We start from the raw sequence: 20,301 nt of genomic DNA, 5'->3' as shown, positions 1-20,301 counted from the left end.
GGTGAACAGATCTTTAGACTCAAAAAAAAAAGAAGCAAAAAGCAGTTACATCCTTAAGTGCGATGCTTTCTCCCTGTATGTCCAGAGCAGCTTGTTAGCATGCTAATTGTTTAGTTTAATATGCAACACAGAGCACACATGCTACTTTGAAGTGCTTATTCATGATGTCGTGGATATTAGTGTATATTTCTTAATTACACAACAGGACAATCTTTTCCCCCTTCAACCTGCACTTTCTGTTGCTCTGATTGGTTTCTCTAACTAGCCAGAATAATCATTTTGCCACACAGAAGCAGATAAGAAAAAAAAAAGTAAACAATTTTAAAAGCCATTTTAATTTAATAACAAATTGGGAGCTGTACTTTGTGTTAAATTAGCACTGCAAGCCTCATAGTAATTCAAGGCAAGCTTTCTTGTTCGTTACTGCTTAATTAATCAGTCCTGTTTCCATCTAAATGAAAAGTTTTCTCTCTCTCCCTATCATCTCTAATATCTCATTTCAGGCAGCACATCAAGTTAATCTTGCTTACATTAGCAGCTTATTTTGAATGGCTCAGCTCAGTTATTTACAATAATTCATCCCATCCCAGCTTGCAGCTGAATCCTGCTTGGGCCCCGCTCCACTCGGACGGTCACAGCCCAATTGGTACACCAGCAGGTGCAGGGCAAGCTCGCCCAGCCCCGTGACACAACGTGTGAGGATAGAGACCTACTTCCAACGCATTGATGTCTCCTGAACTTTTGGCTTCCTGATGTGTCTTGTCTTCCCAGAGGCAACATGCAGAGAGCTGGGCGAAGGATCATTTTGTTATAAAACTACAGATGAGCATGAAACAATCTGAGAGAAGAGCAGAAACAGGGAAGGGAAGGAGAAGATAGGAAGTTGGGTGGTGCCTGGAAATACGTCCTCATCACCCTTTACGCAGCATATCCCATAAACAGAGCTGGAATAAACATGAGTCTTACACTACCATCAGTGGTATGTATAAAAAAACACAACAAACCTTCATCCATTTCCCCTTCAAAGGAGGTGAAGAATGGGACTTTATGCAGCAGCTGGCTGAGCGTCTCCTCCACATGCTCACCTCACCATTCACAGAGCTGAAAACTGTTGCCACAGCCATAATATACTGCCTTCTGTCACCACCATAGCCAACTCCACTAAGTTTGGGAGTTAACAAAACACCCCCAGTGTTTTGGATCACGCTGACCTGGCCCCGGCCAACCACTTACTGAAGCTGTGGCCTCTGGTAGCCCTCCAGTCTATGTGCCCACGGTTCCTAGGTTCAGCCTCCAGGAGAAAGTTTTCTGGTTGTCTCCTGCAGCTCAGATGCCTGCTGGGGTCAGGAGGGCTGCTACAAATCCCTTTCCCTCTTCAGGCAGCACTGCTGCTCCAGCAGCTCCGTCCCCGGTGACCCAGAGAGGTAACTGATACTTGCTGGGGTGAGGGCTCGAAACTAAATCTGCATCTGAAGTGCCTGAACCACGTGAAGGCTGCTTTTAACGCCAGTTTGGCCAAACATAAATGCCTCTGTAATAAATACAAAATATGCTTAATTAAACGAGCCTTTCCAAGTGGACAAAAGCTGTCCCCCAGTAACCCCGGCATTTACTTTTGCTCCTCCAAGATGCAGGATGGTATTTCAAGAGGAAGCAAGGATGTGCGGTATATTTTAATCTCCTAGGTTTGCAACAACCAGCTTCTGACCTCACATTTACCAGCCTGGCTGAAATTACAACCTGTTGCTAAGGAAAACTCTATCATACCTTAAAGTAGCTGTGATATCAAGTAGCTTTGAGATATCTGTCAAATGGATTGCAGGAGATTAATGGGGAGCCGTTTTAGAAATCCTGTAAAAGACAGCCTAAAATGTTAAAATATGATAATACATTTCATTTAATAACAATATAAATTCTGTGCTGAGAAAAGTGGGAGCTTTTTTTTTTTTTTTTTTTTTTTTTTTTTTGTTAAGAGGAAGAGAAATCCTTTCTACAAATCAGAGCACGCCGTTCTGTTTCTGACGGGAAACGCTGCTCTGAAATGCGCTGAATTTCAAAGCTGCTTGAGATTAGATTGTCTGTGGAATTGTGCTGATGGCTGTAAATATTCATAAATAAGATGCACTGGGCCAGCATTTTCGCTTCAGATGTGCATGCACGTTCTCTTAAACACAGACAACCTGAAGGCACAGGCACCTGAAGGAAGAGTTTGAGCTAAGTGTTGGCTTTAGAGGTGCAGCACTCATGCAAAAGAAGGATGCTCCTGCCACATTCAGCAGCCCTGCTTGGCATCCCTCCCCGACTTCCCCTAGCCACCGGTGGAAGCAGCAGCACAGCAGGGAACCCAGCTCCATGCTGTGCTAACGAGCCAGGGCCATATTACTTACTGAAGGGGTTCAGTGGGAAATGATGATCATTCCCCACTCAGTGGTTTCCACCCCTACTATTCCTCATCTTCTGTTCAGGGACACCAAGTTTACAAATTTTCAGAGGTCACCCTTTGGTCAGCACTGAATTAATCGCGGAGTTGTAAACACTGCCTTGCAAGATCCTGACATCTCGATCCAGGAAGGCACTCAGGAATTCAAACAGTCTTGTGGACTTCAGTGCAGTGTGGTGGTATGTTTCAAAGTAAACATGTCCTTAACAGCTTTCTGCTCTGGGACCAGGTATGATAAGGCAGAGAGAGAGAAGAGCACTGCCTTGTTTATAGCAGAAATAACTTGGCAATTATCAGCAGTGAGAAGGGAAGTACAGTAGCAGGACATTCATATTATTTAGACTTAAATGGAGTTTAGATGAAATACAGATTTTTATAAAACTGGTTGGCACAGCACGGATTGCTTAAAGGGATGTGGCTGGTGGACTTAAAAGTTGCTTCTGCATCTTTTTCCCTTTCAGCAGTGACAGCTAAATTGAGCACCAATTTCACAAAAGGAATTTGCTCTCTGAAAGGGATTCTAACTCCATATATTCCTGCTTTGTGATCTCCCAGAGCACTCTTCGCAGTGCGAAAATGAGGAAATAGGCTCTCTTGAATCCTTACAGTGGCCGCTCGGTTTGTAAGGCCAGCTCCAAAAGCATTAGGGCACAGTGGGTTGCATGCAGCTCAGAGCCTGGTGCTCTTTGGATCTGACCCCACCATATAACTTGCAAATTCAAGGCGTCTTTTTTGTGTGCATGTCTTCCTGCCTCTCCCTCTATTTATTTACTCCAGGATCAATACCCAAGGCAGGGGTGTTGGTGCACGCCATGTCCTTATTCAGGTAGCTTTCCTTGGGCTCACCTTCATAGCTATGCACTAGGAATACTGCTCCTTAGATGTTTACAAAGCAGGGGTGCTTTGAAATGAATTCCTACAGGCACAGAGGTGAAGAAGAGAGAGGAGTGTGACCTCTGGCTGCCCCAAGCCACAGGCAGCAGCATGCAGAAGAAGCAGCTTTTTATGAGACTTCTTTATCCCCTCCTGTCTCACACACATAAGTAGGTGGGAATGGACAAGGCAGGGAATGGCAAAGAAACTCTGTGGCTGCTCCAACCAGGCCAACGCGGAGAGGAAGGTCATCTCCACCTTGCTCAGGGACAGCTCAGATTACTGTCCCCCGAGGATGAAATATTCAGTCTTGTCCCAGACTGCTCCGGAGCTACCCAGCCTCCCCCTTCCCCTCGGCGCAGAACACGACTGAACAAACAAGCAAAAGACATCCAGAAAGTCCTTTGGGAAGAGAGCGTCAAAGCGGCTGCAAGGAGTCCTTGAGAAAAATAATTGGCTTTCTTCTGGATGAAAAAAGAGACCCAAATCTGATTTTTTTTTCCCCAGCCATTCTTTGATCAGCTCCAACGACTTGAGTGAGCAGCAGAGAAGCGGGAGGGTTGACTGCAAGCTGCACTCGCTGTAGATCCTGGTTCAGCATCCCTGCTGTGCTGCCGACTCCTGGCATGACCTTGGGCGAGCCACTCACCTCCGCTGTGCTCTGCTTCCCCCCTCCATAAAACAGGGCCAGTTGCAGAGGCCAGCCTCTCAGGGGGCCGCGTGGTGAAGACGTGTATTTTTAGAGACGCTGAAATACTCAAATAGCTTCTGAGTGAAGGCCCCATGTAGATCGACGACGCCTTGTCCCTTGTGTGGAGCAAGACCACCAGACATCCACACAGCATCTCACAACGGTAAAGTGCTATTTTTGTGACATGATACCATAAGCTATTTCGCTTTCTTTTTGTCCGTGAAGATGCTTTTGTCAAATAATGATTGCCAGGCTAATGACACCCTAAAGTTACAAACCACCAAGCACTCAAAGAGAATCAATTCAGCAAGGAAGCTGTTTTCACCTGAATGCTTAGGGCAAAACTTAAAGCAACCGTGCTTTTAATTGTTATTTTTGTTAATGTAGTGGAACTGGGGGGGAAGAGGACACGTGGGTTTCCTTCTAAGCGAGAGGGCTTTCCCTTGGGTGAGAGCATCAGTGCAGAGGTCAGTCCCTGTGCTGCTCGGTGTCCTCGCCTTGCTGGGACCCCCAGGGGCGTGTGGTCTCCCACAAGCTGCCTGTCCCACATGCAGAACAGACCTGGATTCCCACCTCCTTTGAAGACCCAGTGCGTGGTTGCCATCAGAGGCAAGTATTTCTTTGAGCCTGGTCCCACCAAAGCTGGGCTGGATGCTAATGATGGTGTTGTTTGAGCAGCCTTTCTGCTTATAGGAGCTATTTGCTGACAATTGAGAGGCAGCAGTTAGGGAGAAGGCAGCTCTGTCTCACACCCAGACCAGCACGCACTTGCAGTACCTGGGGAAACGACTTGTGTTTAATTTGCGTGCTAATTTCCAGTTCCTGCTGACCCTTCTCCTAGGTGCTCCTGCTCTGGTTCTGTGATTAGATGCAGAAGTGGGAAAGAAACACTAGCTATTATCTTGCAGGAGGCTGTAAACATTACAGCAAGATAATGGAATTAGTTTAGCTGGGAGGAATTAAGGTACCCAGATAGGACGGACCCGATCCCATTCATAAAGTGCTCTCCTCTGTGTGCTGCGGTGTGTCATCAGGGAAGGGCTGTGGGGACGCGATGGGTGTTTATGTTGCAAATCAAATCAAATAGTCACATTCTGGCTATGACTGAGCACTTTCTGAATATACAGAAATATATATGTGTATCCTGGCAAGGCAGGCTAATTAATCCATAAAATATCTGCCCGCAATGCCAGAATGATGCCGTTATTGAGCAGGTTACTTAAAGCATAGCAAGGTTGGCACCGTTCCTGAGCGCAACCAGAGGGAAGTGTGTCTGCTCTTTGCATGTGTACTTGTTGGAGAGGACGGCACAGGGACTGCTTCTCGTGGCTGGGGTGAGATGAAGCCCTGTCAGTGCAATGGTGGACGTCTCAGCAGTTTTGAGGGCTCTGGCACCGTCACAGTTAAGCAACCACTGCATCGCTTCCAGCTTCTTTTTGGGGGTCCAGCACCATAACTCATGGGGAACCCCACGCCAAATGCACCTTTTCCATGCTGGCAGGGCCCACGGGCTCCCCACCACAAAGGCACAGTCTCTGTCCCCCACTAGCATTGCCCCTTGCTGCTATACTGGGGCTGCAGTGTCGGGGAAACTGTTCTGGTTTGCTTCAGAAGAGGGAAATACTGAGAGGGAAGGGCAGCTCCATGGGACGGGACGTACTGACCAGCCACATTCATTCATATTGCTCTAAAAAGAGTCCTGAACTACAGTTATCCTGATTTCTTCAGGGAATGCCCCTGTTAACAAACAAAAGCATAAATACAAATATTCACAATATTTGTCCGGGCCTTTCAACGCCAAGCACACGGCCAGGAAAATAACTAAAGTGAGAGACAATGTTGGCAGCTGGCCACACCTGGAGTAAGTACCGGGGACGGTCACGGGTGCAAGGCTGGAGAAGGCTGCCTGAATTAGGGAGGGGAAGCCGCTGGTGGGCGATGAGGATTGGGACACACAGCAGTGCCCTAGGGAAGCCAGGGAGCCTGAGGCTGGATGGACCCCCAGCAGGTATGGGGCAGTCGTTTGGGAAGGGTGAGAGAAGCTCCTAGGGTGAGGTGTACAGCAAGAAGAACCCACACCAATGTGAGGAGGAGCGCTCAGAAAAACCCTGACTTAAAAAACACTTTTATGCAGCACTTTCTCCACCTAGCTCTCCTGCAGTGTCACTCACAATGCGACCCGGAGAGGATGACTTTTTCTGTCACTTCCCTGGTTAGCATAAGGCTGCTGGTGTTTTGCATTTATTATGCATTCTTCAAGGGTGTTTTTAAAACTCAAACAGGGACTGCTGATCTGCCCTGTACCTTTTGTTAAGCAAACGGAGACAGAAAGCAGCTGAGTTTAATCACGCTAAATGTCCCTGCTGCATCTCTTCTCTCCCCATCCCGAACGAAAGGAGCCGGGATGTCAGGACACCTCTCCTCATTTCTCCAGCCCCCTTGGAAAGGGCTGCCATGACTAAGCAAGCAGCACCAGCAAGCCAGCTGCTGCCGGATTTTATCTCCACCAGAGCACATTCGGGCACTTAGGCTGCAACTTGAACCCCGCATAGAGTCCACGGAAGAGATTGGGTTCAGCAGCATGCGGAGCCGTCTGCTGATGGGGGGCTTGCCTCTGAGGTTTCTGTTGGAAAGGAGCCGGATTTGGCCCCCGGCGGGGGTGAGGATAACCACAGCTACGGTTATCTGCCTTGTTTCTGAGAGTTGGGAACCGAAGTAATTATTTAGAAACAAAGCAGAAAGAAGCAAAACCCCCAATGACTCCAAGCCTTTGAAGAAAGCAGCACGGTTGCTGCGGCTAGCGGTGTCTTGAAGGGGTTAATGAAGAAGTCTCCCTGACACCTAGCTCCCAACGCGGGGCCTCTCTGTGGCATTTCCCGCACGTGCACAATAATCAAAAGATACTGAAAACCAATTCTGTTTTATTCTGGTATAATTGCAGCGGAGCCACCAGAGGAATTGCAACCATTATGCAGGATGAGGCACCATCGCAGTGGGGCCTGCTGTTTCCAGCGGATTTTACCCACTCGTTCTTATAGATTTCAGCTACCTTTCATTCCAGTAATTAGCCACCATTTCCAAGGAGATCCATAAGCAATTTCCTGCCCATCTTGAGCCATACTGCTACGAGACTGCACTAGCAACTGAGCAGAGTTTAAAAGTAGTCAACGAAGGGCAGGCAGCATGCTAAAAAGTTAAGCAAGAGATGGATGCCACCATTTAACTGCAGAGAAGTGACGACGCCCTCCGGATCTGTTCATCCACTGCAAAAAGCACGGGCACCTGCTGGAAACCCAACAGCGATTCCTTCCCAACCCCAATTTTTGGAGTCTACAACGCCAAGCAGGTCAGTGTGCTGAAATCTTCAGCCAAAGCCAAAATCATGGAGCAGACCCGGGGGGGGATGATCCTGCCCGAGGGACCCTGCGTGCCCTTGGGTTGCTGAGCGGAGGAGCTCAGGTCGGATCTCGGCTGGGGAGCAGCACAGGCACGAGCACAACTTCCACCAAGTTAACATTGAGTTCAAGATCTTCAGCAGAAAGGAGCCGGGGGGAGGAAGCATTTTTTTTTTTTAATGCATGTGTTTTGCTTTCAAGGAAGTCTCTCAGCTAAATATTTTTGAAACAGCAGATGGCAAAACGCAAACTTTGTGAAAGGGAAGGCTGCCTTGAGCGGCAGGTTACTGCTTGCAGGGGAAAGCTGTGCAAGGGAGGGAGGGAGAAAGGAGTCAGAAGTTAAGATGCATATTTCTAGCAGAACAACTTGGTTGGAAAATGACGACCATGTCTATAAATGTGCTCTTTGGAGTGCTGGCATGGCAATATGTAAGAGCTGTGAACTGGTGTGAAAGCTAAAATACCTAGAGGGACTAATAAGTCCCCATGGGGACCCCAGTTTGCCAGGTCCTTAAACGGCTGCAAAGGATAATTGCAGAGAACTACAACAGGACTGAATCAATGCCACTTGCCCTGAAAATAAATAAATAAATAAAATAAAAATAAAAAATGTATTGCTGCCTCTGATTACATTGCTCTGCAAGGACTGACTGCCTGCCCCCCTGCCTCCTCCACCTCAAAAGTCAACTGCAAGCCACTAGAAATATGTCCAGAAAGATTATGGTGCAGCTGAAAGCCAGAAGCATATGAGATTATATATTTACCGGTGCCGTGTCAGATAACATCTGAGAGGAGAGGAGAGGAAAAAGGGATTCAGCCCTGCAGTCTTTATTAGCATGTTTGGGCTGTTTAAAGGAGCTATCCAATTGTGCCATTGCTGCCAGGCCTCTAAAACTGTATATATCCATGATAAAGGAATCTACTTGATCTTGATCACAAGCCTCCAAGCCCGACCCGGCTCTCCTGTGACATGCAAACTTATTACCTTTAAACAGGAATTAGAAAAAAAAAAAAAAAGAAAAAAGAAAAAAGAAATGAATAGGGCTGCACCATTACCCATGGCATTATATTGCTCAGGAACAGATGTTAATCAATTTTATGGAATGCTTTAAGTAATATGCAAGCACTTCTGCACAGAACTGGCTGCGTAATAGAGATTGCAGCCCAGCACATACATGAGATAAGCCTTTATCTTGACTGGGAGAATTATGCCTATTTTGCTTAAAACCAAAGAGGTCTGCACGTTCGAGCAATTTTATTTCCCCCCGAAGTATTTTATTTCCCGGGTGCTATTACACACGGCCCTATTACAAAAGGCAAAGAAAATAACCTTGCTCTTGGTCGTGCCATTCTCCTTGCACATGTTTGCGCACACAGCCTGTGAAGTGCACATGTGAACATGTGTGCTGCCCTCGCCGATTCCCGGGGAGCCGGGCACAGCTTTCCCCTGTGCTCTGGCTGTGCCAGAAGAAGGGTCAATCAGCGAGAGGACTGACCTTACGCTCGGCAAGTAATTTTTGCTGCACAGCCTCCCCATGCAGTGCTAAGCGAACTTTGAAACCTCACATCGTGCAGAAGTAGAAGGAAAAAGATGCCCCAGCCTCTGGATTTGTATAAAAGTAGCAGCTGTGCCATCACACTGGGAGTAATTTTGGTCATTAAGCTTCTTGATCCTTGAATGTCATCAGGAGTTACTTAGGTGACCATCCACTTGCACTTACAAAGTACTGTGTTTAACTCGCCATAAAATATGGATTTTATTGCAGCAGTGACAGGACTTCTTCCCACAGCCACTGACCTCTACCGCTACTGCTTATCTCTTGGCTCAACCTTCTGCACGAGAATACACGCAGAGAGTATCCGCACCGTGTGCCGGAGTGCGTGCATGTGGGTGTTGCATGCACATGAATATAGAAACAGTTCAATCTATCTGACACACGAAGCATGTTGCCAGCTCCTTAGAAACACTGACAACAACCAGATTCAGCACTTTCTTTCTGTAATTATCCAACTTCTCTCCTGTAAAACGCCGCTACGCCTACCCGCTCTCTTCCCCCAGCTCCATCGCTCCCCAGCCCGTGCCTTCCTCAGATGAAGGCAGGCATTCACGTTTGTGGGTGCCGGCAGCGTCCCCACATCTGCCCCCTCGGCCCCTTCCTGGCACCGAGGGAGCGCCTCGCTTCAGCCGGGCTCCCCGTTCAGCTCCGCACTTTGCCTCGCCTTTTGCTTCCGATCCGGGGGGGGGGGGGGGGGGGGTTGCCCTGTATCCATTTCCCTGCGACTCGGCGGTGCCAAAAAGCCAGGACAGTTCTTTCTTTCTTTTTTTTTTTTTTTTTTTTTTTTTCTCTTTTAATTTTTTTAAGTTCTTCTACCGCATCTCCTCTCCCGGCGTTATTCGTGCTCTTATTCTTGTTTTTAGCGTTCCCACCATTGTTCCAAAGGCACGCCACCCTCCTCCTGCCCTCCCCACCTTCCCTCGCCCCCAGCCCCTCGCTGCCCAGCGGGGACACGCCGCATCCCTTCGCCCGGCTTGCGGTGACAGCGCCGTGCCCCCCGCCCGCCCCCAGCCCACCCGGCACAGCCCCGGGGCTGGGATGGAGGGTTGGGGTTGGGATGGACGACTGGGTTTGGGATGGAGGATTGGGACTGGGATGGAAGGTTGGGGTTGGGATGGAGGGTTGGGGTTGGGATGGAGGATGGGGGGTGGGGGTAGGAGCCCCTCGCCGCCCTACAGCCAACTTTGCAGCATAAGTGCTCTCCCCCTCCCCACCCCCCAAATCCTTGAATTTGCGTTCCCAATAAGCGCAGGGAAAGGGCAGGAAAAAGGGGAAGGCGGCTGGCAGGAGAGGGCGGAAAGTTGCGCGGAGCCCCCGCTCCTTACCGGCACGCAGCGGCGGCGGCTCCCCGGCCCCTGCTCGGCGGCGCTCAGCCCGCCCGCCTCTCTCTGGGGCTGCCGCTCGGCCGGCAGCACTTTTTAACTCCAGCATGCAGGCAGCCCGAGCCGAGGGGGCTCTCCATCTGATTGGTTTCCATTCAGTGCTCCTGATTAATAAAAAAAAAAAAAAAAAAAAAAAAAAAAAAAAGAGAGAGAGAGAGGGAGAGAGAGGAGGGAGGGGGAGAGGGATGGGAGGGAAAGAAAAAAAAAAAAAAAGGCAAACTCCTCCCTCCCTGCCTGCCTCCCCGGCAGGCGCACACCCGCATGCACACACACACAGACACACGGACACACGGACACACACACCCGCACCCCCAGCGCTGCGGATGCCGGAGCCGCCGCCCCGGGGCCGGGGTGCTCGGAGCGGGACGGGCTCTGCGAGGGGCGCAGGGGGGGTCCTGCTCTGCCGCCCCCCCTTTTTTCCAGCCCCCCGAGCGGCTCCGGGTCCCCCGCGGGGACGAGTGCGGCGGGCAGGGGGCGCAGGGGGACCCCGGCCGCCGGGGGCTGGAAGAAAGGGGTCGCAGGACGGGGTGGCGGCTGCCTGCCGGCACCGTTTGCACCCAAAAAAAAAGGAGCCCCGGGCGGCTGAGCTGCGCTCGGTCCCCGCAAGACGCACTGCAAATGTCGCCCCAAGTGCGGCTTTGCGCTCCTCGCCTCCCAGCGCCTCTCCCCGGCCTTAGGTTTGACCTTTATCGTCTCCTCGCCTCCCTTGCTAGCCCACCGTAAGCCTTCGGGTAGATATTTTTTTTTTCCCTCCCTTCTTCATCCCACCTCCCGCAATCTGCGCTGGCTCTGAACGTCTTAAGGATGGCTCTGCGCTGGCTCTAAGCCACCTTTGTGTCCTCCCGCTCCTGGACCGTTTCAAGGCTTTTTAGCGTGATTTAAGCGCTGCGAGCACCACGAGTTCAGGTAACTCTCCTGCTGCCCGTGCTGTCCCTCCCGCGGTGCTGCAGCAGCTCCGCAGCACGGCCCTCATCCCCCACATAGGGCCTGGGCTCCTTAAGGCTGCCCCCGAGCTGTTCCCTGCAGTGGCTGTGCTGGCAGAGCCCTTCCTCAGCACAAAATCGGACTCCGCGTGATGCCTCCCATCGCCAAGGCACTGGAAAGAGGCCGGATTCTGCCTGCCGTCTGGTTGCAAGCCCTCCTAATGCAGATGGCCCCAAAAAGCCACCGAGGTGGCATGGCTCTTGCTGGCCACGTCGCCTTTCCACGAGGCTGGCTTGATGCAGCGTGCAGATCATTCTGCTGGCTCTTCTTTGAACTTCCCCTGGTCCTCTCATTAGCAGTTTTTTTGGCATTGATGGGTCAGGAGTATTTGTGGAGTATTCCCGAGGGTCCCTCCTGGACACTGTCTCGCTCTCCCTTATGACAGACCACATTTGCAGGCTTCCTTTTTCCCTGCCATATTGCATTGTCAATGTCTGATTCACTGCCCACTCTGACCCTGAGGTCTCCTTGGGCATTATTCATTCCTGGATGTGTCTCATTCTAGTTAGCTTTAATAAGGCTGCTCCAGGCTTTTTTTTTTTTTTCTTTTTCTTTTTCTTGGCATTATTTCCTCAGTCAGGACAGGGCTATTTATGTCCTAGATGGACTTCTGTATTTTCGTCAAGAAGGGAAGATTAGCATGGGAACTGTTGTGTTCTCCAAAGCATCTGCTTGGGGTTTTTGTTTTCTCATTAATTATATCAATTTGCGGTTGACAATTTTAAGTCCATAGCTGTGTGAAGAAGACTTGTTTTCATTTTTGACGGACATTGTCAAGGTGATGCCCTTCCTCTTCAACCCTCTCCTGTTGACAGCTATAATGATATTAGAATTCCCAGACTGGATCAAGCCATTAGGCCATGAAGTGTCCTGTACCTCACACGTCAGCTGAGTGAAATGTTCAGCTAGGCATGTGAAAATTAATCAAAATCAACATCGGTTGAAATCTTCTGCCCTGACATGAGGTGGAGAATTTAAGAAGGTTCAAAGAAGGACTGGCTGGCTATGTGTCCAGCTTGCAGTGGTCAGAGTTGTTACACTTAATACTTATAAAAAAAAAAAACAAACACAAAAAAAAACACAAAAAACACAAAACTGGAAAGTAGATTAAACATATTTTTATCTGCTGTTGAACCCATCTAATATTTGGAAATAAGGATGAGTACTCCATGTAAAACATATCATCGCACACCCACCTTGCCTGTGGCTGTTTTCTGAAGCAACTGTTTCTGCCCATGGATAGACACAGCACTGAACTGGTGAGAATGAAGATCCAAAGTGGCGACGTCTGCCTCTGTGGTCTCTGTGGAATACCCAAACTGTGACCAAAATGTCTATGAGGCTCATCAGTGCAAAAAAAACAAAATGCAGTGTGAGCTAGGAATATGTGATATTTTCCTCTAAGCTATTCAGGAGAGATCCCATTTCTAAACAATGGAAGATTTTTATGTGGGGCTTAAGGACTAGAAAGAAACTTTCTGAAGCCACTGAAAAGCTACCTGCGGTTCACTACAAGCTGCAGTATCTGTGAAACAATCTGAAGGTCTCACTTTGTAAATTCACACATGAACAAGACACTTCAGAGTTTTCACAGCCCTATTTATTTTTCAAAAATGTGAAGGGATCTTCTGACTTGGTAAAGGGGAAACCTCAATGTAACAGAACTTCTCCTCACTCTTTCTTTTTCTTTTTATTTTCCAGATGAAGGCAAAAAAAAATCCCCCTCCCCCCCTCTCCCCAAATTACAATTTTTCTTCACTGCAAGAGCAGGAAAGAAAATTGTGTTTAACCTGGTAAGCAATAGGCTGATGCCAAAAATTTTAAGGTAGAATAAATTATTAACTTGGTGTCACATCATTACAGATGCAATGCATGGTCACCATGCAAATCTTTAAAAATCCACAGTTTAACACTTCTGACCTTCTGTGATAATGAGTTCCACAGGTGAACCATATAGGTATAAATGTGTCTTTTATGTTTGTTTGCTTTGTATTTATAGCCTTTTAATTGCAATGTCAGTTTATATTAAGTATCAAGAAAATAGTGAGCTCCTGGATAGCTTAAACCATGTATTTTTTTTTTTTTTTCTTTTCAATTTATTCTTGCTACTAGAATCCAAATTGTTTTCATTTTTTGCCTCCCCAAGGTTGAATGCTACATGTTTTCTAAGTCTCTATACCCTGTCCTGTAGATCTACGTGCAGGGATCAAGGATCAGCCAGACAATTGTATGAGGCCAAGATCCCTCAAGCCATACAAGCTTCTCACAGTACTGAACATGACCCTGTGTGTGTTTCTAATCCCAATCCTTTGCAAATACAAAGGAAACCAGCTAGTTTCAACCACTTTCCTGTCCTCTTCTGCCCATACCTATGGTCTGCTGGACCACTGGGGAGGTAATGGTTTGCTAGATGAATCCCAGTGATTGCACACAACCACCTGTTGCATGTTTTTCTTTGAATAGTTTTGTTCTTGATGACATCCTTCTTCCAATCAGGCTCCCCAAACAGAAGAGGTTATTCCAAAAAATCTAAATTCCTCATTCTAATTTGAGTTTGTTGGATTTTTTACTGCCTTCAAGAAGCGGTGAAGAAAAGTATGTGATAGCTTGATTTGTGGCTTCATAAGCCATGTAAGGAAGTACTCCACTTCTACCTATGCCATAGATATTTTACAGCAAAAAAGCTTCCAATTGCAAGGTACAAAAGAATAAAGAAACAAAATTTTCATCATCCTTTGCTCTTTTCATGGAAACATTATGAAATCTGCCTGGTTTCTTGTAGCTTGTTCTCTGAACCTCTCAGCTGCCACCCAAGTAGGGAACCTGGAACTCCAAATTCTCTGAGTTCTCAAATTTGATGGTTTCTTGAGCATCTGTCTTTTGCAATTTCAGTAGTGAAAGTCAGGAGATGAAGGTAATTAGAAAATAATAACAATTTTTTTTCTCCTTTGTTTTCTCCTTTTAACAGCGTGGAACTTCTGGTTGAACTTTTAGTTGAAGATGAGAATTTATTTTAAAAAGCGTTCTGGAAATTCAATTTTCTAACATGCTGTCTATTTCTCTGCTGCTCTGTGCACCTCTGAACTGTACAAAACAACACAATTTTTCTTTAAGAAATGGCTATTACTTTCAAATTGAATAGTCCTGACTATCATGGCCCTCCCCCAGTTTTTCCTCTGGTCTCTTGCCCGTGGATGGTAAAAACAAGCTCTGTTTCAGTGAAACTCATACTGAAACAGATATTTTCAAAGCTGTCACACACCTCCAAATTTCTTGCCTCTCCTAATTCCAGTGGTATTGAAATATCACAAGAACAGCTGTTGTTATGTTGCTTACGGAGTCGGTAATTACAGAATTGTGTTGTGAAAGCAACAAGCTAAAGGATAGCAGATACATCTCACATATATCCAATTCAGTTCTGTTCAGCAGGACTGAACCATTCAGCTTCAGGGTTCAGCCCAGATTCGTTGCAAACCACAAGGAAACTCCTCTTTTAAGCGTGATGGTAAGGAGTCCTTCGCCTCAGCATTACCAATATGCCTGACTGATCATTCCTGACAGAAGCATAAAAATGTGAGCATAGACAAATAGGACATGTAAATAGCAGCTAATGCATTGGGAGTTTCGTTGCCTCAACAGGTTATAATTGCTCTAATCAGCACTCCCACGAGCAGTTAGCACTTCTGCTTCCCATAGAAGAGGCCTGAAAGGGCAGAAACTTCTTCCATTTGAAACACCATGGCAATAAATACATCATAACCAGTATGGTCTTTAAAACCAAAAGCTTGCAGATTGGGATAAGTGAGGAGCCAATGCACATCTGCATGCATGGGCTAGTAGCAAATGGAAAATCAGATTGTGTCCCTTCAGCTGAACAAATGCTACACAGTGAGATCAGTTCAAGACCACGTTTCACTGTAGGTCATTTGGGCACACTCTGAATCTTGATGGCTTCCCTGTAACTGATAAGAAATGTTATCAGTGATCTTCTGATGCTGCTGTCGTAGGAGGTGTTAGTCATGGGCACTGGGCAGAGTCTGTAGACATTACTCCTTTCCACATGCAAGGATACAGCAGTAATATTAGAAGCCAGTGCTGTTTGGCCGCTCTGTCAAAGCTTTGGGTGTTTTGGGAATATTTTTAAAAATGCACAGAAGCGTTTTTCAAGACATGCTTCATTTTCTTGGAAAACTCCCTCTAATTTGTTGTGGAACTCACAGCACGCGTCTGCAGGGCTGCATTTGCTATGAAAGTGCACCACTTGGGCTGTGAATGCTATTATTTATTTCTGTGAAGCTTGCATTCTTGGCAGTCCCCAGTCTGTTTATATTCATCAATTCTCTCTTCTTCTAGGGATCAAACTTTCTGTGTAAGTTACCCTGGCTTAACCAGTTTCTCCTCCCTGCCAGAGCCACGGTAGCTGTCTGTGTGTACTCTCGGATGGTAGGGAACACCACGTAATTTGACTTTGTTGTTCCTGTTCACTGTGGACTCGGCTAAAAGAAATTATTTTCCATTTGTTCCTGGCTAAGTGTGCCTATATGAACAGTGTCTATGCTTCAGCTGATGCAGGCTACTCGCTGTGCAGTAATAACTTGCTTGTGAGTCTACCATGAACATACTTTATATTTTAATAACCTCTGGAGAATTGACTGTCTTTGCAGTCTGTGCTTGCACAGCACCTAGCACAATGGGACAAAAAGCACTAAAAAGGTGATGCAAATAATTAATACATCAGAATCCATGTGTATTTTTCAGTAGTACACACGCGCACACATCCACTCACAGACTTCCCAGCCCAAAGGGTTTGTTACCTAAATTGAGCCAAAAGGCAAGTGCTGAAAAGGAAAATGAAGAGATGAAGTGAGTTAAGCTTCACGCAGCAGGTTGGTTTAGATCTGGGGATGAAATCCAAACCTGATTCCTGCTCCACTCCAGCTCACACCAGTGTCTTATCCTCCTATTCACAGTGCCTGCCACATCTGACTCCTACCAAAGGTTTCAGTCCAGACATATCTTTCTCATGTCTCAGATAAATCCTGCTGAAAACCACAGGTCATTCCCTCCTCAGCTGATCAATTCTTCCTTCTCAGGATTATGACTTATTCCAAATCTTCATCTCTCCTGATAACACTATTCACTCGTATACCTGCTTGTGTGTGGTTAGTTCATCCACACAGGCAGTACTGGGTCAGTTTGGAGTAGTTTTCTAAAAAGTGGTGTTTTTCTTTCCCTCAACTCCTCTACTTTTTGATTCCTATAACCTTGGTTGACCGCAGTCATCTGTGGGATTACACTAGAGCTGAATTCTCTACCATACACCTTACACTGAGGTTTTAAATCCACATTATATTTTTATTAACAAAGTCGCTTATGTCACTTTTCCCTCTTCAACCCAGGGTCAAGTTGCTCCTGCCTGTCACAATTCACTTCTCTCCAGACTTCTGTCACCAAAACCACCTGTGGCATGTGCTGTATGATCAGTCACAGAAGTTGGTGTCATTGGAAAACTAAGTTTGGCTAATGTCATTTTTAGCTTAAATATTTGAGTCATCTGTTGCAGTGTAAAATATGAGGAAATGGTGAACAACTGTATGTATATACACACATGTACATACATACATGTACATGCATGCATATATATGCGTATATACATATATACATACATACATTCAAGTGTATGCGGAGGTTGGGGAACTTCTTAAATGACAATGTCATTGGAAAAAAAAAAAAAAGTAATGTCAGATTGCACATTAAAAGGTACATTTCCTTTTCAGGAGAAATTATACAGCAGCATAGCAATGAAAATGATGAAAAGTCCCCAAGATACTTCTCTAGAATAGCTAGCTATGTACAGAATTTGCAAAATGAGCTAGAGGTTTGCATGAGCATTTATGTGAGCTAATCAGCAAATCTGCTGCCGCCCTTCCTGCTTGCCGAGTGATATTGTCATCCCAGCGAAAACAAACACCCTGTACACCACGAGGGCCCTGTGCATGACACTTTATATAAGTGCTATAACTCAGTGTTCCTGATGTTTGGCTGAAGGCAAAGGGCTAGCAAGATTCTCAACAATGAAGTTTATGTGGGCTGTTTTACTGTTCTCCACAATAGGTCTTTCTTCTGCTTCCTTCTTTTTTGGAATTCCTCTCATCTGCTTCCTCCCAGGAACCTTCATCTGAAGAACGGACACTGCAGCTCCTTGTGCCTGGCTTCAAGCCACCAGATGAGCCAGTCATCAGAGACCTCCTAGTGATCCCAGTTTTTGGAGTCCAGTGACCAGTATATTTTAATAGATACCTCGTCCCTATCTCTTGTGGGTGTAAAAGTCTTGCTCCTGTAAGAGGGTGACGCTAATCCGAGCCTGCATCTTAAGAAGGCAGGAACATAGTGAATTCAAGCAGATGTCCACAATTTAGATGAAGGTGTGATTGCAGCCAAAAGGCTAGGGATACCTGTGCAGCATTTGTAAATACACATAGTTTCCTTAGGAGGCTGCAGCCTTTTGAAAATTTCCATCTCTTCTGCTTCCATGCTGGTTGCCTGTACTCCCTCCTTCTAACCCTTTGGGTTGTACAAGTGGTTGCCCAGTCATCCTGCATTCTCTCTCTGCACAAGCCCTGCTCCTTTCAGGTAACCTGTAGGAACAAGGATCCAAACCCTTGGCAGAATATTTTATGTCTCCTTTCATACGGAATTGCACAACTATACCTACATGTACAGGTGACATTTAGAGTACTATCCCTATGGATGTGGCATCTCGCTGCAGGTTGCCATGAAGTGCAACGAAAATATTGAAACTGCATAATGCAGCTGGCTTCTCAGCCTGGTATTAATGTAATTTTAGGTCTTTTTTCCTTAAATGAGAAGAAACACTTGCTTCGCTGTAAAGGATTTGCAGTCAGGAGGAGAAGCGGCAACCTTTTATTTTGCATTTAATGAGAATAGCCCCCACTAGAAAAGATCGTATTGTCAGGACCTTTTTTATTTACTTTCTCAATTAGCAGCAAACTGTGATAGTAATTCATGGGGGAATTAACACTCTGTTTTCTGCATTTCACTGTCTCCTCTGCCTGTAGCTATTTTAGGAAGTGTTTTTACCTAGTTCCTGTTAATAGGTACTGTACTGAAAGGAGAGAGCTAAACATCTTCTACCTGATCCTCTTTCTAATTTCTTATTCAGTGGGCCTTCTGGCAGGGTGGGAAACATTTCAGCAAGAATCAGAGCGATGCAAGTGGGCTTTTGTAAGAACAGACCATCTTGCAGTTGAGTGGAAACGAGTAGACTAGCAAGCACCCATGATAAAGCAGAGGAAGGCAGCTGCTGCTCTTGGATTCCTGGCAAGCGTGAGATGTCCATGCTCAAGGGATGATAAGTTTATCTGTGACTGAAATGTTGGTTTATTGACCCGTGTTGCAGCTCTGCAAGTTAATTAGCAACAGGCTGAACTTTGGGCACCTGAGTTCCCCCAAGGCTGGGATGTCTGGTTTGCATCTTTGAATCAGGGGTTGAGATGTGATGGGGATTAGCACTGCAGCAAGCCCCCTGTGGACGATGGAGGGTTAAAAAAATCCTATTTACATGTTCTCCTTGAACTGGGTGAGGAAATATTTCCTGAACCCACAGGCTTTTTTTCACACTTGAAATACTGTATAGCCAATTTGAATATTTTTCTAGTGCTTAACATTAGCATCTCTCACACAGTTTACATTACTTTGACTTATGGAGGTCCCACTGTGGAGGATTTGGAAAAACTAAAGTTCTGTATTAGCAAGCCCGTGACAGAAAAAGAGGCAATTATCTCTTCCTTTAAAAGCTCCAAAGTGTAATTCTTGCAATTAATTCCTACAAGGTTCAGAGAATCTAGGCTGGGTTTGGTTTGTGGTAGATATTTACATTCTCCTTGGATTGGCTATATGTTTATATATAAGAACACTGATTTCAATAACAATCTTCTATTTAAACTTGCGAGTCAAATAGACCCTATGGGGCATCTGATGTAAATTAGTGAACCATTGTTAGAAGTCCAGCTGAGTATCTGATGCTACAGTTTAAAATAGGTTTCTTGGCTTGTCTTTGTTAAAAAAAAAAAAAAAAAAAAAAAAAGGAAAGGAAAAACAAGGAAAAAAAAAAGCTCATAGATTCATAATGTTCTTTCTTTCTAGAATTAATTCTCTTTTCTCCCATATGACTGGCTATGTAGCTATGTATCAGCTAAACAACATGATAGGGAAAATACCCAACTATTCAGAGATATAAAAACAACCTAATGCAGCACACACCTCAGTAGGAATTTCACCCATAGGAACTGTTGGGGTGGGGCATTAGGAAAGAGATATAATTTATAATTGGCTACTGTTCATCAGACAAAAAAGAGAAATTCTGAGTTCAAAAGGGACTTCAAAATGTGAACCTGTCAGAGCCTCTGCATTGTGTTTGCTTTGGATAGTGCATTAACATCTCTAGCAAAGCTTATGTTATTTTGAGTGATGGAGGTCCTACTGTGTAGGGCTGGGGAAAAAAAATAAAGTTCTATATTAGTGAGCATGTGACTGGAGAAAAAGGCAATTATCTCTTTCTTTAAGAGCTACAAAGTACAGTGGTGGTAGCTTCTGACAAGAGTAAACTCAATGTGCACAGCTTAAAGGCAAATTGAGGACGTACAGATGAAAAGTTCAGCCCTCTCTTCCTTCCCCCCTCCTTTCCTTACCCACCCTTATGATCTCTTTGCTACAGTTTGAGAGAAAATCTGGGGCACTTGTTTCTTTTATTTCTTCCAGATTGTTATTTTATCTTCATTTTTGGTAGAGCAGTAATGATATCCAGTGGCTGCTTAGATGAATCACTGATAGATATTCCTTAGGGATATTCCAGAAAAATGCATCCCGGCCAGGACTTATTTCCTAAGTCACAGCATGAGCCTGAAACCTCGACGGTCTGCCAACAGTAATCAGCTCCTGTCACTGGTCAGGTTTCCAT

General features: G+C 46.0%; 1 protein-coding gene across 1 annotated transcript in view; it reads right to left on the bottom strand.

Moving 5' to 3' along the window:
- LOC311431008 (cadherin-6) overlaps nucleotides 1–10,436 on the bottom strand; it is a 106,125-nt gene extending 95,689 nt beyond the window's left edge. Inside the window, exon 1 of the mRNA XM_084508073.1 lies at nucleotides 10,281–10,436. The gene's annotated coding sequence lies outside the window, so the exon portion shown is untranslated. The remainder of the gene's footprint in view (nucleotides 1–10,280) is intronic.
- Nucleotides 10,437–20,301: the final 9,865 nt, after the last annotated feature.

Source organism: Aythya ferina, assembly GCF_964211825.1.
Source record: "Aythya ferina genome assembly, chromosome: 2".
NCBI lineage: Eukaryota > Metazoa > Chordata > Aves > Anseriformes > Anatidae > Aythya > Aythya ferina.
This window is presented reverse-complemented; position numbering and strand designations above follow the sequence as displayed.